The sequence below is a fragment of the Protopterus annectens genome, chromosome 9.part0 (assembly GCF_019279795.1).
Source record: "Protopterus annectens isolate FY-2018-M chromosome 9.part0, PAN1.0, whole genome shotgun sequence".
Classification (NCBI taxonomy): Eukaryota; Metazoa; Chordata; order Ceratodontiformes; family Protopteridae; genus Protopterus; species Protopterus annectens.
This window is the reverse complement of record NC_056743.1, coordinates 29,197,151-29,215,061: the sequence shown is the minus strand read 5'-3', so window position 1 is coordinate 29,215,061 and position 17,911 is coordinate 29,197,151.

Genomic DNA, 17,911 nt, shown 5'->3' with positions numbered 1-17,911 from the left:
ACCACTAGCTCCTTAATGCTGCAACTTTACCATTATTGTCTTTTTTTCCTCTTTTATCACTATTGGACCTCTGATATCCTCTGATAATTAGTATACTTAGTACCCTTTTCCTTTGTCCCTGGTATTCTACTGAATATCCACCCTGAAATAATTTATTTATCAAATCTTCATGCTCGTTTCTGTCGAAATGTGTTTCCTGTATTATTACTGTTTACATTCTGCAGTTCTTAATTTAATCCAATACTCTTACCTTTTTTGTTTATACCTGTGAGGCCTTTTACATTCCAAAATAATATGGATAGTGTGGCCATCATGATAAGTACTTATTATTCCCAGCTATTATACATAACAGCTTTTTTTTTAATTCCTATTTCCAACTTTTGTGTTACATGTACCCATTAATGTTTGGCAGGTTACTCTTCTACACAGTTGTTCCTTGTCATCTCCATACAAACCTATGTCACATTTTTCAAGACTATTTGTTTTAATGAAACCTCTGAAGCAAAAAAAACAAAAAAAAAAAAAAAAACAAAGTCATATATTAACTTTAAACAAACACACAAATCTACTTATATCATATCTTGAAACAATAACATTTAACCCTCCTGAGAGGAAACAATTGTTCCAAATCAACAGCGGTACCCACAGGCATTATCTAACCTAAAATTAAAGTTACCCATGCTAAAACGCATGTTAAGCCTGATCTCTCACTTACATTAACTGATCTATGTTCTTTTCTTGTCTCATCTCTATTCTTCTCCCAGATGTGAAAAACAGTGTATATGCTTTCAGAAAACAATAACTTTTGGTCGTAAGAAAAAGTGCAATGGGTATGTTGAAATAATACTAAATTATTCACTGTTCTAATAAATGCAGTGTAATTATTTAGACTGCTTAGGAAGCTACTATCTCTTATTTACTTCAAATAATTTCAACTTTATTTCTTACTGAGTGGCTTGCCATTGTACCTTTTACTTTTACATTTCTCTCAGCAATGTTCAGAAATCTCAAAATGTATTACCTGCTCCTGTAATCAGCTTGTCTCCATGAACCTATAAGAACAGAATGCAAACTCTGCCCTCAGCTCACATTGAGTATTTATTTACTGAAGGCATTTGCAATGCTTTCTTATTTTTCAAACCCATGTGCTTACACAAGAAAAACTTATTTTTAGATTAAGCCAAGGGCATTAATCCAGACATTCACCAATGCAAAAGTAAGAGAAAACATCTCAACTCTGCATATATTATAGTCACTGCATTTTTACACCTGATCCCCCACCCCAACAGCTCAAGATTACAAGATATTAACTTAAACATCCTTCTCTTCAGTCTTTCTTTTTTTACAGTGTAATGCCTGTATTTCTTAAACTAAAAAAAGTACTTATTTTACTTTAGTATCTTTATCACATACAGCAATCACTAAAAAGACTCTCCTTCATCCCCTCATGTTAGATACCCCTGACTACATACAAAAATCTGCTTTACTATATAACATGCAATTTATGCCATGAGATGTTTTATACAAATACTGTTAAGAAAAAAATGTTTTACTTACAGTTACTTTTGTTTTCTTTTAAGTGTCTTCCTAAACATTCATGATATGAAGAGAGGTATATGCTTTTCAGTCCACCCATGTTTAACAAAGTCAACAAAAGTCCAGTCTTTCTCAGCTACTTTTTCTTGTGAAGGCATATTTCACAAATATGACTGATGCTTCATAAGCTCACATTTATTCACTAATTTCAGTGTTGCTGGCCTTCTTCCTGTTCATCTCCATCTGCCATCACCAGATTCTAGCCAACTCATGTACTTTTTTCTGTCTCTTGAGCATTTTCCTTTGGAACATTGGAAAAGATTTGACTGGCAAAGTCTCTCTATGAGGTTTATTGTCAGAAGAATGAAACGCAGCGTCCCCTTTGTGATGGCTCACTTTTTGTTGGACAAACTTGTGTGTTTCCTCTTTAGCATGTTCCGCATCCAAAAATGTCTTTGATCATCCAGGAAAAAAAGTATTCTGAAGACAGCTGGATACAACAACTTGAATCTCACACCTGCCTCTTGTCATTCCTTGGTTGCAGGGATAACTTGCTTTTCCTCTGCCTTGTGTACAATGAATAATCATTTTCCTCAAACACTCTACTGCCTCAAATTTTTAATACTTTGCTGCTGTGCCACAGTTTTGTCAGGATCAACTCTTTCTATTTGTATAATTTCAGTCTGGGCTGCTTTCTTATGGCCAGGTTTGGAGCATACACTTAATGTGCCCATTCAATCAACAAATCCTGCTGTGAAATACCAGATCATTTACTTATTTGTGCTTTCATAAAATTTATAAAACGTGCTCCTTTCAGTTTCTCTGGTACAGCAGAAAATCCCAGGGTTTCTCTGCTTGCTCTGTCCTCTAACTCTACTATTTTATGAAACAGCTCTTCTTGAGCAGTCTCATACTCAGCCATCTTTTTCTTCATTTCACCCTCTGATTTTTGCAGTTTTATCTGTTCATCTGAATAGCTGTTTAAAGCTTCTTCCATTTTCCATCCTTTCGTGATTTGAGTTGATATATTCTTTCGCTGTTTAATTTATTTTGATCAGCTCTAAGTACATTTGATTTACTTTGTCCTTTAAATTAATGGAAGCCATCTCTTGTACCAAAGCTGCAGCTTTAACTGTTTTTGCTGAACAGCTGCAGGATTCTTCCCAGTCAGTTTTTCCTTTTCACTTTTTCTACTTGATATTCTTTCAGGCTTTCTGAGTTTCTTCTTTGCTGACATCCAAGCAGTGCACTTACTAACTAGTAATTGAATTTAACTAAAGATGGTAGAATTATTAGCCTGTATCTCTCAGTTTCTTCTTTCACAGTGGGAGAGCTGAAATTAAGCTGTTGATCAGTGTGCTACCATCTTGGAAGTCACCATTTTTCAAGGATTTTGGAAAGGGGGGGGGATAAGATTGCTTTAGGTCTAAAGTTAGTGATGTCTATTGTGTTTCCTCTTTTATGCAGATGGATAATGTGTGATTTTTTTTCCAGAGAAAGGGAACATAGGATTCCTGGACTAACTTATTTATAAGGACTGAGACCAGACAGGCAATGGTATTAGCTGATATTTTAAGGTCCTCTCTTGGAATGTCATCAGCTGAAGTACAGCATGGTTTGAGTTTGTTTAAAAGTAGTTTTATATAGGATGTAGGCACAGGTTTGAAGGAGAAAGTGAATATAGTGATAAGTGGCTGTTGGGCAGAGCTGTGATTAGATGTTACAGAATCTTGGGTTAGGAATGCTATACTATCTATGAAATAAGAGTTTAATTTTACTGTAGTTTTGAGTGGTGACTTACTGTGACAGGGTTGGGATTGAATTTTTGGCTGGCATGTAAGATCTCTTTAATGGCTGACCAACTTTTTTAGGGTTGTGTTTAATTTGCTATGAACATTGTTATAGTATATTTTTTGTCTTTATGTATTTGTTTTTAGTACAGTTATGGAACAGAGAAGTGTCTTAAAGCAACATTTTTGCATAACATTTACATCATACAGTGGTATTAGCAATATTTTAACATCAAAATATTTATGAATAAATGATTTTATACTATTTACAGCACATACAGCATTCAAAAGCCCAAAATGCTGCTACACGTGTGTGTGTGTGTGTGTGTGTGTGTGTGTGTGTGTGTGTGTGTGTGTGTGTGTGTGTGTGTGTGTGTGTGTGTGTGTGTGTGTGTGTGTGTGTGTGTGTGTGTGTGTGTGTGTGTGTGTGTGTGTGTGTGTGTGCGTGTGTGTGTGTGTGTGTGCGTGTGCGTGTGCGTGTGTGCGTGTGTGTGTGTGTGTGTGTGTGTGTGTGTGTGTGTGTGTGCGTGTGTGTGTGTTTTCCTATGTTCAGGTGATTTACAATAGAACAAGTTACACTTTTCTAAATTTTGAATACTGAAAAAACAAAAGCTCATAGGAAAAACACATAAAATGCACTTTTTTCATGAGGACAAGCCCCACAGTACCATCAAACTTGTATATAGCAACAAAGATATAGTTAGGGTAAGGCAAAGGGAGTTGCCACCCTGAGAACAAGGTATTAGGGGGAACAACTGGGAGATACTGATCAATTAATACTGCAGTACTGGTATTCATTCCTGCAACGGCATTTCTTAATGTTGGTACAGAAATTAATATTGCTGATGTGGCCAAGATGGCAGGACTGATGCGCTTTAGGACTTTGTGTTTGCTACAAATGTATCAACTTCAGTATACTCAGAATCTTATATTAATAGGCAATATTCATTTAAATCTATCAGCAGTAAGCAATTATACAATTTCTGCTTTACTAAGAGTATCTGGAGCTAGCCACAGTTTAACATTATGTTTGAGATTGTGTGTTGAGCTACAACTATAAAATTTAATAACTTGCTTTTCCAAGAATAACATCTACTCCAGAAAAAATATCCTTTTTTTTCATTGATCAATAGTCTTTACTTTCCCATTCCATGAATACTTTTAAAGCATGTCCAGTCAATTGTGAGGACTGGAGTTTCGCCCATTCGTTTTTACTCTGCTCCTCATTTATAGCATTCGAAAGTAACCAAGTATGACGCCATCATCTTCCTTGCATAGCTTCTTTAAGGGTGGTATACTTCCGCAGCTCACTAACGTGGTGCTAGTAACTTTCACTTGCTCAGTTAAAATTGCTAAATGCTGATCTGTACTATTTAGCAAAAAACATGGTTGCAATCAGTTTCTCAGTGCCATCTTTCTTTACATCTCCTGTCTATCTCTATTATTTCAGGCTCATCCTTAATTTAGAAAATGCATTTTGCTGCTGAATAATATTTTTAAATAAAATGTTTTATTACTATATAATCTTGTATGTATCATATCAATATGGGTTTGTATTGCAGTATGTTTGTTGTAATAATTTTGTAATGTATATTTGTAGAATGCTTTTGTGAGGTAACTTGGAGATTTTCTCCACTGGCCTCTGTTGAAATGGGTACCCCATGGGCCTAGTTAGACTTTCCTGGCAAACAAATGTAAATGAACAAAAATAAATAAATAATACTTCAGTTCTACAAACACTGGGCCATAGAAAAAGTTATTTATTTGGCAACTGCAACTGACTCAACACAGCTGCCTTCAAGGTTCCTGTAGTTTATTCACTAGCTTGGAATGTAACACAGGTGCACAGACTTAATTTCCTAGGACAGGAAAAAATAGCACTAAGAAATTTGAAATTTCTTTTCAAGTCTCTTAGCTTTAGTTATACTGTAGTGCAGAGTCACTTTTAAATGCAGTGGAAACACTTCTCTTTGTAGCTGTTTTTTAGCACTTACTTCTCTTCATTGTAGATTATTAACAAAAACAGCATAACAGTCACCTGTAGTGCAAGTTATTGACACAAACAATTAGCACAAAACAACTGTTTCCACCCACTACCAACACCAGTTGTGGCATTCTGATGATACAAGCCAAATGTAACCAAAATGTAAAGCACACACAAGCTAGTACATCCAGAAAAACAATACAAACTTTATTCCAACTTTTATTCCAATATACACTCCAGCGCCTCAACTAAACAGCTTTCAAAAAGTAAACCAGTATAAAACAGCAGTCCCTTAAATACTGAAACATGAATAAGCAAGCCTAAAACTGATTATCCTATTATAATTATATTAAATTCTCAAATTGCATTCAATATTCAAACCATAAGGAGACAAAGTTCCATATTTTAAAATGAAAACCGATTCCTTGTATAAAGTTTATTTTTTATGTCCCTATTATCATAAGCATCAGAAACCACTTGTTCCAAAACTGTCCTCTGAAGCCCCCAGATCACTATAATGATGGAGCGTAAAATGTTGTGCAACTAGGCTCTCTGGTTTATCTTTTTTAATGTCTCTAACATGTTCCTGGAGCCTTACCTTGAAGGTTCTCTTACTTTCCCCGGTACTTACATATTATCGCAACCAGATTTTCGCAATAATAGCGCTTGCTTCCCAATGCGGAAATGTAAAAAGAAATGTATGCAAAATCACACTGACAATGTCAACTTAATCTAAAAACATTGTTTAGGTAGCAAAAACATTGTAAATTTAAAGGAATGAGAGCTTCTTTCAAGCTATGCTGTTTTCCAACATCCTGTCACTGTAAATACATTTTACACATCCGCTATGTGTAATACAGGTTCCATATCCCCAGCCACGAGCCTGTAAATGTTGTCAAAGTTATACTTCAGATTAGTAAAGACGCTCTATGTAGATATTCAGTGGTAGTGAACTAACCCCAAAAAACAACCTTTATAAATACAATGCATTTGTGGGATCTACCTAAGCAGAAAAGGAGTCAGTAGCACTTTTCCAGCAATATGGCATTATATCAACAAGTAAAGAATGCTGTTCCGGACATTCAATGACATTATACTATGGGAAGCAGATTTTTTGGAAATGCAATACAGAAAAATGTTACCAACATGTAGGAGTTCGAGTGAGTAATTTCTTTGAAGGAAGTATAATTAATTTTACCACTGCTGTCCGCTTCATTTACTGTTGGGCAAAGCAGATGACATCTATAAGTTTCTGTCAGGAAGAACTGGACATGGCTGACAACACAGTCATAGACTGGAGTAACTACTTACGTGATGTCTGTGTCTTAGAAATGGTGAAAAAGGACAAGAAAGAAATCGGAGGGGCAGGGTGTATTGTGGAAATAGACAAGACTCTTCTTACTAGATTCTCCCTCAACAGTGGGTATTTGGAGGGATATGTAGGGAGACAAGAGAGACTTTTCTTGTAAAAGTTCCTGATAGAACAGCCGCAACATTATTTAATAAAAATCAAAGAATACATTAAACAGGGCACTACTATTTATTCAGATTCATGGCGGGCATATCAAACTCAACAACTAGAAGAAGCTGGTTTCAGTCATGAAAAAGTAAACCATAGCTACAACTTTGTAGATCCAAACACAGGAGTGCATACACAACACATAGAGAGAATGTGGGGATCTGTTAAGTGGAGAAACAAAAAACAGAGAGGCACTGCAAGACACCATTTGGACTCCTACCTAATTGAATATATCTGGCATGAAACACAGCTTGCACTAAAGAAAGACTTATTTGATGCAATCTTGACAGCAATAGCAGACAATTTCTCTCCATACAAAAAGTGTAACCCAGCAAGTGAACCATCTACAAGTATGCTTCCTTAATAAGCAATAAAATATTTACATATATGTTGCTCAAAAACATCCGGAAGACATCCACATGAATACTATGCAAAACATCCACAAAACATTGCAACAATAACTGCTATCCCCCCAAAAAAATCAGTTTCTGTCAAATACTACAAGAATGCTCTTCGTAACTTTAGCCTCCATCATCAAGACCTTCATCTCTGTTTGATTGTTTAGATTGCTATTACCTTTAACTTCAATTATTTCCTACAGTATGTCAAATAAAACTAGTTATTTACCAAAAAAATGTGTTGCTCCAGATTTCTTCTTCTCAGGAAAAAGTTTAGTATCCAATTTCGTAGTAATCCATCACACAGTAAAAACGAGCATTTCCCATGCGTCCTCAATTCACTTCTGCACTAAGACAGCAGTGCAACCAATTTTGATGTACGCAAAGCAAGTTTCACATTTCTGCGTTAATTTACGCTACTAATTTGGGACAAACTACATTGTACCCAAAGAAAATATCAAATTCTGTCTTACTTTTAGTCCCCACAATCCGTTTTTGGGCCAACAAATATATTACATAAAAATGCGATAACATAAGTACCCTTTCCCCTATGTAAAATAGGGTCTATATTGCTTACTCAAACTGTCAGAATGTCGAGTACCCTTCCATTTACACCTGTCAAACATCCTTTTCAGCCAATGGCCACATCATCGATTTATTTCCAAGGAAAAGAAGTAGGTTGTCTGAAATGTGCCCTTTTTCATAGTGTTTGTTAAATTGTGATTTCTTTCCTTGGAAAAATCGATATGGGCTATTCGATGAAGAGGACATTATACATAAAATGCATTTATATTGATTACATCACAGTAGTATAGATCCTGTAAAATAAATTACATGGGCATTTTAACCTATATATAATCCCTTCCATGTTGGAACTGTATCCTTTGTGTCATTCAAACATGACCCCTTTCATTTTATCAAAAGTCCACACAATAAATTTACAACTTAAATAGTTACCACATGAAAAAGTCCCCATATTATTAAATTCCCTAAAGGGAGACATCACAAGAAAAGAAAATGTACTACGTACCAACTTGTCTTTTAAATTTCTTTCCCATTTGTAAGAAATAAAATGGACATTATACAATACATTCGAAAACTCCTTAGATTTTAACAAAACCCCCAATAAAATTTTATTACATTTACCAACTGTTCACTAAAAATACTATATTTGGTAACCATAAAAACTTTTCTACAAATAGCATTTTTACATGACTGGGGTACTATATTTCTATTAGTAGGTTTAGTACCAAAATTACCACCCCTATCATTTACCCAATTTAATAGGTTTATGGAACATCTCTCCAGTAACCCCATATCATAACCACTTTTGAAAAACATTTGTATAGTTCTCTGTAACACACTCCAAAAATCTAATTCATTGTTACATAGCCTACATAAAGGAAGGAATTCACCATGGGGTAAGACAGATAGCAAATGAGGGGGTGACAGCTGACGGTACTGACATCCATCTTCAAATGTTCGGTGCACCTTAGTTTTAATCGTACCGTCACCATTGCCTTCTAACTGAACGTCTCAAAATACTGTCTTCTTCCCAAATCAAAGTCCGTCAAAGCTTAAAACAAATCTATTGTTTTGTAAATTTTGCACAAATTCTAAAACCAAATCAATACCCCCTTGACAAATAAATATTAAACCATCAATATATCTATAATATCGAATCTCCTAAAAATTCATGCTTGTATAGATATTCTGACTCAAATAGGCCTATTAACATATTTGCATACATGGGGCAAAAGGTGCCACCATTGCTGTCCCTTGTATTTGATGGTATAACTCCTTATTAACTTCAAAATAATTATTCTTTAAACAAAAGTGGAGTAATTCTATAACAAAACTTGATAAAGGGCTTTCCCCTAAATCATACTAAACAGCCTCCACACCAAAAACATGTTTAATGTTGGTGTACAAACTTCGTACATCAAGAGTTATCCAGAACACATCACTCTTCCATTTAACATCTGACATTGTATTCAAAAAATCAAATGTATTCCTTATATACAAAGGTAATTTAATAACAAAGGGAAGTAACTGCTTATGAAGTAATACACCTATATTATGTAAAAAATATTTACATGCAGAAATAATGGGTCATCCTGGAGGATTATAACAATCGTTATGAATCTTGGGCAGACCGTAAAATAAGGCCATGGTGCATCCCTCACTGCTAAACTTATTTTCTATATCATCCTTAGACAGACATCCCAGTCTATAACCTTTATTTAATAACTCTTTCAATTTCCCCAAAGCTTCCTTATATGTCTCAAAATTAACTATTTCATATACATAAGATGCTCATAATACATTTTCAAATATTGGGTGTAGTGTATAACCACAATCCTATTACCTTTATTTGATAGTTCAAATATTAATTCATCCTGTTTGCTTAAGTCTTGTAAGGTCTTCCATTTAGTTTTGGTTAAATTAAAATGCATATCATTCTTATTTTAACCATTGCAGACAAATGCTACCTGCTCTCATGACTACAGGGAGGCATAAACTTACTTTTATATATTATATCATCAGTATTAAGTAAACAGTAAACATTAAGTTCTGAATTTTCACCATATTATGAAACACAGGAGTAAAAGCTATCATTCATACTTTCAACAGCGTTCTGCAAAGAATTTAATTCATTCATACAATACATGTCACTATTAACTCTATCACATGTAGTAAAAAATGTATTCAGTGTAATTTTCTAACCAGGTGAAAGATATCACATTTAAGCATATATAAGCATGGTAATACTGTGGGAATAAACTTAAAACCACAATTAAGTACTGCTAATTGTTTATTACTAAGAGCATAACCAGATAAATTCACAACAATTATTGTCCCAACCGTTCAAATCAGAGCTAGTCGGTAAACAGTTAATACCATTTATCCCTCTTAGAATGCTGGTGAAACTGTCCTTCTCTTGTCACTTGGCCTCCCGGTCTGGAATCGGGGTCTCTCTCTCTCTCTCTCTCTCTCTCTCTCTCTCTCTCTGTCTCTCTCTCTCATTATTAAATGTTCACCTCCCATTATACTCCACATTCTGAAATTTCTGTTGGAAACCAGTCAGATCCTGGGGTGGTAGAAGGGGAGGATATAAAAATTTGTCACTGTTCCACTCTGTGGAAATACTTTTATCATCTGGCAAAACAAATGGAACTCCATGCTGTTTCCTATTCACTTCCGGATCTGATGTTTAGTGAGCGTCTCTTCTGATTCGTTCTCCAGAGAAAGGCTCTACCACTATCATCTCCCAAGTCATGTTTAAGTTTAATTTTCTTCTTCTCTAACAATTCCTTTTCAAATGCTGTTAACTGTTCATTAATTTCTCCCAAACAATGATCAAAATGAGAAGCATTAAGTTGACTAGACAGTGTGGAACATGTTGAAGAAATTTCTTCCTTCAACCTCCTTTAAGTGCATCCCTTTCTACCAAAATATTGAACCATTCCAGCGAACAGCGGTGAACAGCAGCAGCAATACATCTAGCCTGAAACTTTTTTATCTTCCTCATTTGTTAGATCAAAAGGCATCATGGGACCTTTACATGCCTCAAGTCCCCTAGGAGTAATATGTAACTCAATATACTATTGCAGACTCTGTGTATTAAAGTACACTGATGTTTCCTTAAAAAATAATCGTTCTAGTTTGTCACACAGTATCTGGGTTTCAGTAGACAAAAATGTAGTGGAATGCTGACCTATGGAAGAAAAGGATTCACAGTCCACTTACATATTTCCCCTTCACATCTCTCCCAAGGTTTCGGTAGCCTTTCATCACTACAGGCAGCACCACAATCAGCTAAATGATCCCCTGGTTGAATGATAACAGTCTCCATGGTCCATTGAGTAGGATCCATCCCCTCATCTCTAAAAATCCATGGTAGATGTACAGCTGGATCACTGGCCGTATTTACTGAAACCACAAAAACAAAACAAAATAACCAAAATGTAGTTGTTTCACTAACAAATTACTCTACTGCAGGTTTCAAAGAAAATTATGGAAAAAAATAGTTCCACCAACAGAAAATGTTCATGTACAGATTCATCCACTGTTCCAGTAAAAAGTCCAACTATAAATCCAACTTCTGATCGAGCTAATAGGAGTTGGTTGCAGGCACCAAACAAAACCATTTCACACCCAAGCATTCCACTTAAGGCCCATGGTTACACAGGTTTTGTACAGCTATCCAATCTGGCCAGTCGGAGATACTTGTCTTTTCTTGGAATCTCTCTCGAGGTGTGTGGACCCATCTCCAAATGAAGTGCAGTGGTAGTCTACACTTAGACTATGGCCCAGGAAAATAAGCCCCTACCACAGGATTCTAATGAGTCCCCCTTGATCTCTGGTGAATTTTCCATAGCTTACACAAGACTAAATTACATAACTGGTCTCCAGATGACCCATTAACCCAAAATGAAAAAAAAAAAAAAATCACCTCTTTTTCATACATATATATGTATATGTTTATTTACATTGCACTTACATCACACAATGGCACTGGTAATGATTTACTGGAAATGTTTTTACAGTATTTACATCACATCCAGCATTCAGTTACCAAATTTAAACAAACACACACATCTACAAATATTACATTTGCCCTTTTGGCATGGGTTAATTTAGTCATTTACTTATTTATGCACTTGATAACCAGTTAAGTCAGTAGATTTGACGAACATTTTCAGGCACATCCTGGTCTAAAATGCAACTAAGAAAGACAATATTTTTGCAAATAAACTTGAATCCAAGATGCAATAATAAGAATGTATACATTATCACACTGTAAGAAATGTTACAAGACAATAAAGATAATGTTAAACAATTAAAAGGGTAATGTTAAAACAGAAAAAAATATTATAATGGCCGTGCAGTGGCATTTAGATTCATAGATTGCTTCATAGATAGATTTATAGATTGTTAGTAGGCTAACATTCTAAACCTAGCCAAGTTTTCCCAAAAGAATAATTATGTCCTGTATCCAAATAGGGCATTGAGGGCCAGGCATTTATAAGTCACCGCTGCCCATAAGGGACATGGGTGCCAGGCCCGGTTTAAATTTCCTATTCCCCATCCACTGTTCTAGGTTGCACTTAATCTGGGTAATAGACAAACTCAGCTTCACGTGTATGGGAAGACTGTTCCATAGGAGGAGCAGGCTGTGGGACACATATCTGTCTGTCCAGCATGTTCTGTTTAAGTTACAGGCAAAATTCAGTTCCTTAGACCTTGTTTTTCTGTTACTCTTTGATTTACGAATATGCAGGAGATTCATAAGTGTGGGGTGTGTGGATACTTTGTAAGCCAGGCATAAATCACCCTTCAGCCATCTACAGGAGACTGAGCAGAGGGAAAGGGCTTTAAGGTGCACTGCAAAAGGCAGGTTTGTTATGCCTTGTATTCTCTTTATAAGGAACCACTGAGGTCACTCTAGTTTCTGCAAATGTCTGATTAGATCATTTCTGAAGGGGGTATTGTACTCTATGATTGCTCTGATAAGTTCAGACAACAGTGGGATAATGACCTCTTTGGATCTAGATGCCATGCCATAACATGAAACTCCATTCACTGGAAGCAGTCCTCACTTTGGAAGACATAGACATTTGTGCATTCACTGAGACCTGTTTCAATGCTGTGGAGAGCACCCCAGCCATATCGGGCTACACCTCCTTCCACACATTCAGACCACAAACTAAAGGCATGAAAACTAAAGGAGACAATGTATCAATATTCATTAAAGATAAATACACCTCCAGATTGGTTAGATAGCATGAGTCCCTGGAGATGCGTCAGGTGCAATTAACTGTTGGTAGGACATCTATACAAGTCATTGCCAGCTACAAGACCCCCTCCATGAATCAGGACACCCACTCTGCCTATTTGAATCAACTTGAGTCTATCAAGATACATCCAGACACCATGGTTTTGGGCAACTTTAACTACCCATCCATTGAGAGGGGAAATTACCCATGCACAAACTCACTTGCCTAAAGGTTCCTTGACTTCATTAACGTCAATGCCCTGGACCAGCTAGTTGATACCCCCAAAGGTGTTCCCTTACCAATATGGGGGACCACTATAGCAACCCACTGTGAGGTCTTCCCTGGTGAGATCTGATCACAAATCAGTATCATTCAAAGGAACTATCACACCAAACACCCCTCCCAAAAGCAACTAAACTAAAAAAACTTCTCCGAAACAGGTTATAACCTCTTATGGGATGGTATAAATACCTTCACTGCATCTCCCTCCTCAGATGGAACTGGCAACTATGCAGAGTTCTACACAAATGCTTTACACAAGCAGCTGAACAACTGCATTGACTCCGCTGTACCAGATAGGACCAAAACAAGCTCCTCAAAGAAGTGCAATCCTGTCTTGTGGACAATTGCCATTAACAGACTTTACAACAACAGGAAGAAATTGCTGTCTGAGATTAAGAGGGAGTGAGCCCTAAACTGGAAACACTCCCTCCTCAGCTTAAACAAGAAAATAAGAGTTCTTGTGAAGTCCTCCAAAGCTAACTACAAATCCAAATTAGATTCCTCAACTAAGGACAACCATAAGGCATTCTTTATCCATAATCTAAAATGAAAGGCCCAGATTTGTGTCGAACTGGTAGTTAATGATATCACATATACCAAGCCTTTGGACATTGCTAACCTGTTAGCCGACAGGTTCTGTGAAAACTTCACTCCCCTGTCCCCACCACACTTACCCCAAGACATCCCTAGATCATGAACACCCTCTCTAAGGTCAGGAACACAGCATGCATGGAACCTGATAACATCCCAGGCTGCATCCTACATGGACTCAAACAAGAATTAGCAATGCCATTTAGTACGCTTTTTAATCATGGATTAAACATTGGCTTCATCCCAGCTGAATGGAAAAAGGCGACTGTTATCTCCTTGCACAAAGGTAGTGCTTCCACTGACCCTAACAACTACAGACCTATTAGCCTGAATTATCTTATTTGCTAGGCCATGGAGCGAATCATCCTGGATTTTATCAACAAAGATATAGGTAATCTCCTAACACTTGACCCTATTCAATTTGAATTTGTCAAAGGGAGCTCATGCTTGTTAAACCTGGTGGACTTCTTTGAGACAGTCACCAAGGCCCTTGATGAGGGGAAATCTGCGCATACAGCCTACCTAAACTTAGCCAAGGCTTTTGACACTATCCTCCACTCAGGCATCATTGACAAACTCACCCAGCTAGGTATAGACAGGAAAGCAAGAAGGATGCTTTATGGTCACCAAATGATTTATAAAAATCAGTGCATACCAAGATTATATACCCCCCTTTCCGAAGGAGGTATGGGCCTCCTTGAAACTGACTACATGTACAGATCTGTAATTGTGGGACTCCACACATATCTTCTGACCTCACAAGACCCAAATATAGTGAACGTTTTGAAACATGAGGAGAATAAATCTAAGATGACTTCCCTGCTTAGTCTAGCAGAAACATATCTCCATCAAGCAGGAATGGAAATCAAACCAGAAGTAGATAACAATCAGGTAGCAACTGAATGTGCCAAAAAACAAAAGAAATAATATAAGGTGAAGGAAGAGATGAGAAAGGCAAGAAATGTGGAAAATGCATAAATATAGTTGCAAGTATAGAAAACTTCTGGAAGAACCTCATGTTGATCAGAATTAAACACAGGAATGGTTAAGGAGAGGCAAATTCAAACCAAAAGACGAAAGGTTAATATTGGCGGCCCAAGACTGTAGTCTACATAGGCGGTGGTTTACAAAGTCCATTGAACATGTGGGAGAAACAGACAAATGTAGGTTTCGTAAAACAGAACTGGAAACAGTCTCACACCTTGCTGCTGGTTGTGACATACTAATGGCAGAAGGACTGTATACTGAAAAGCATAATAATGTGGCAAGACTGTTGCACTGGAGATTGTGCAACATTATGGTACTGAAGTGTTTGAAAAGCACTGCAAACATGAACCATAAAGCATCATAGAAAATGATGAAGTTTACATCACATGGGATCACCCAGTACCATCAGTTCAAAAGATAGATGCGAGAAAACCAGATATAGTGGTCCATGAAAAGAAGACAAAAGCAGCATTGATCATTGAAATTGCTACACCCAGTGACAAAAGTGCCTGGCATACAAAAGAGACACAAACTCATAAAATGCCAAGATTTGCAGGCAGAAACTAGAGCAATGTGGAAAAAAGACACCCAGATAGTTCCAATAGTAGTAGGAGCAACAGGTCTTATCAAAAAGAATCTAGAATCATATTTAAATATGTTACCAATACATGCAACTCTGTACGAACTGCAGAAGGAATCATTACTGGGCACACTGTGGGTGCTGCAAAGAACACTTTTGACTGACATCGAAAAATTGAAACAATACTAATTCCATGAACTTTAATAGTACTTTGCCTAAAGAATGGCGTCCATTCCTGTCATGGCTAGTATACAGCTCAGCAAGCTCCTGCCTGGTGCCCTGCTGAGTTCTACAGCAGCAGAGAGACAAAAGAGAGACTTTGGAGTGATTAAGTAAAAAAAACAAAATATACTTGTTTTCCCGCCATTCTAAGCTAGTTTAGTCCAGTTTTCAGGTTAATGCTGAATTCAGGGCTGTGTTACAATTTCTGTGTTTGCCCATACCTCACTTGGATAGAAGGAAGTTTCTCTGTTCACTGTGAGAGAGGGAGCTTTGAGCAGCCTATCTGTCCCTAGAGGAGTGGTTTCAGCCCAGAAATTAGTAGTTTATTGGCCATTTTGGGCTAATTTCTATCTTTTTCATTTCCCTGCTATAAAACCCGCATCTGCACGTTTTTGCACACTGAGCAGCGCCAGTTAGCTAAGGTATAACTATTCTTGGCTCAACAAAGTCTAATCTTCAATTTTTCCCTTGTAACTAGACAAAGTTTCAACTTAAGCACTCAAATCATTCACTTCTCATCCTGGCACTTACCCAAAACTCATAGCAAATACTAATAAACCTTAGCACTAGACCCCCCTATACTGTAGAGAAGGACAAGGCTCTCTATTTGACCTTACCAGACAATCAGTAAAACAGTTCACTGTACCTATCCAGGCATGTCCAAAGGGCAGTTTCAGGTGTACTCTCAAGTCCAACTGGTGAATCTGGGCATTTTGAGGCAATGTTACAATTGCCTCATGTACACAGACAACCCTCTCCTCCTACCACCAAATTCTAATACATGCGAGAGATGCAATTATACAGCCAAACTGGAGGCTAAGCTCTCTCAACCCAAGACTGGACCAGGCAGTTAAGAGGAGAAGGGAATTACTTGCATCACACCACCAGTCTCACATAGACCTATGAAACCAACACTGGCAAAAAACACACATAAATACACAAAAACATACTCGGAGGCTCTAAATAAAAATCTGCAAAAGCAACAGAGACCTCCAAAGCAGATATCCAAGCAACCTCCACCCCCCAACACAAACCATGAAACACATACTTCACAAAACCAGTGTGCCACACAATCACAGCCCTTAAGGCAATATAACATATCCAACACACTAGTAATAGGTGACTCTATAGTCAGGCACACTGATATTCCACTCACTAGGCTGAACAAGGAGAAGGTTACTGTTAGTTGCCTGTCAGGTGCCAGGATCCGCCACATAACACAAGCACTCAGGTCACTCTAGAAAAAGTACAAATATGACTCTGTCATTGTCCATGTTGGTGTGAATGACCTGAGCCGTACCTCCCTGGACTACATGAAAAGAGATATGGAGGAGCTCTCTGATCACGTAGCCCAGGCCGGTATGACCCTGACCCTGACTAGCATCCTGCCCTCACCAAGAATGATACCACGGTATAGAGAAAAAATGATCAATTTCAACAATTGGCTAAGCTTCTGGTGTCGTTCAAAGGGGATCCAGTGTCTGTCAGCCTGGGATGACATGCTCGACAAGCCACGCTGCTTTGCTAGAGATGCCTTGCACCTGTCACCCTTAGGCTTTCGAATACTGGCCAAGACTCTTGCCACCCCCATAGTGTCTTTTTTACGCAAGGCTCAAAAGACAAACCCACCACTGTAAATAGCACAAGTAATAAAAAACTGAGGGTAATGCTGCTCAATGCCAGAAGTCTAAACCTCAAAATTCATGCACTCAAGGCACTCCTCAGTAAGGAGAAAATCGATATATGTGCAGTAACAGAAACCTGGTTTAAGGCTCCAGAGAGCATCCCAACACTACCAGGCTACAACTCATACCATACATTTCGGCTACAAAACCTGGACCGAAATACAAAAGGCAGGGGAGTATCCATATTCATCAAGGATACCCACACCTCCAGGTTAGTGGCACAGCAAGATGCTTCAGAGATCATCCATGTGCAACTAACAATGGGCAAAACTTCTATTCAAATTATAGCTTGCTACAGATCACTCACCATGTCCCAGGACCCCCACTCCGCATTCCTGGAAACACTGGAAAACATAAAGGTCCTATCAAACACCCTGATATTGGGTGATTTCAATTACCCAAACATTAACTGGGAGAACTACTCAAGTACGAACTGCCTTGCCCAACATTTCCTAGAATTTATAAACTGAAATGCCCTGGATCAACTAGTCAACATCCCCAACAGAGGTGACAACATATAGGACCTGGTCATCACCAACATGGGCAACCAGTGTTCC